The sequence below is a fragment of the Otolemur garnettii genome, unplaced genomic scaffold (assembly GCF_000181295.1).
Source record: "Otolemur garnettii isolate 467f Iridium unplaced genomic scaffold, OtoGar3 scaffold00063, whole genome shotgun sequence".
Taxonomy (NCBI): Eukaryota; Metazoa; Chordata; class Mammalia; order Primates; family Galagidae; genus Otolemur; species Otolemur garnettii.
The window spans coordinates 11,027,340-11,028,693 of NW_003852458.1; the positions used below are offsets into that span (position 1 = coordinate 11,027,340).

Here is a 1,354-nt window from a genome sequence, read left to right on the forward strand (position 1 = left end):
ACCACTTCTTCTAGGCTTTGGACTACTTCCCTCAAGGAAAAATACTCAGTTCTCCACAAGCTGTGGAAAACACCTTATGCGATTTCATTGCCACTAACTCTCCAGGCTTCTTTGCTTCGGGCATAAATAAGCTGCCATCAATGTGGCAAAACCCTGTCAATAGTTTAGGCATGCATATACTTGATTAATTGTACTGCTTCTTATCTGAGATATAATAAACTAAAACTTTTGATTCCAAATCAAAGATTTCATATTTAATGACCTAAAACAGTATATATTATATTACATATTTATATATAATGACCTAATGTATATAATAAAAATACATTTTATTTTTAACATATAACATATATATTTGTCTGGAAGGATGATTATGTAATATTATTAAGTGGGTAAGGGAAGGTAAAAATTACTATTATATATACTGTTATTGCTTTTGATAAACAAAAACAAATCTTATGCATATGTTCTTATCTTTGTATAAATGTGAATAGAAATGTTAATAATAGATAGGTAACAATTTTATTTATTTATTTATTTATGCATTTATTGAGATAGAATCTCACCCTGTTGCTATTGTTAGAGAGTGCCCTGGTGTTGTAGCTCACAGCAACCTCAAACTCTTGGCTTCAAGTGATCCTCTTGCCTCAGCATCCTAAGTAGCTGGGGCTACAGGCACCTGCCACAACACCTGACTAGTTTTTCTATTTTTAGCAGAGATGAGGTTTCACTCTTGCTCAGTCTGGTCTCCAACTCCTGAGCTCAAGCAATCCATCTGCTTTGGACTCTCAGGAATGCTGAGATTACGGGTGTGAGCCACCACACCCAGCCAATAGGTAATAATTTCTTTTTTTTTCTTCTAAATATTTTCAATTTACAATTGATAGAATCCACAAATACAAAAGGCATACTTTGTACTACAATTTAATTTTTCAGCTGTATGTCCATGTCTAAAAATACGGAATGCTTCACGAATTTGCGTGTCATCCTTGCGCAGGGGCCATGCTATTCTTCTCTATATCATTCCAATTTTAGTATATGTGCTGCCGAAGCGAGCACAGGTAACAATTTCAAAATGGTACCATGAGGTTGTAGAAACAGAGGAGAATTTGTGGGAGCTTAGATTCTTTTCCTTTATATATCTTTGGATTGCTTCATTGGTGGTAAGAAATCACATATTGCTTTTGAATAAATACTTATTAGAGAAACTCATTTTTGTACAAAGCTATGATCAATATTTTCAACATAAAATATTTTACATATATATTTGAAAATTACATTTAGGGAATATTATTTGATCTTATTACGTTAAAAATTACTTTCAATTATGCATTGCCAGGTGCAATTGAATTTA

General features: G+C 32.8%; 1 non-coding gene across 1 annotated transcript; it reads right to left on the reverse strand.

Moving 5' to 3' along the window:
* Window positions 1-952: 952 nt before the first annotated feature.
* On the reverse strand, window positions 953-1,059 carry LOC111726385. Its single transcript, XR_002774169.1, has one exon. It is a non-coding gene; the product is annotated as a U6 spliceosomal RNA (small nuclear RNA).
* Window positions 1,060-1,354: the final 295 nt, after the last annotated feature.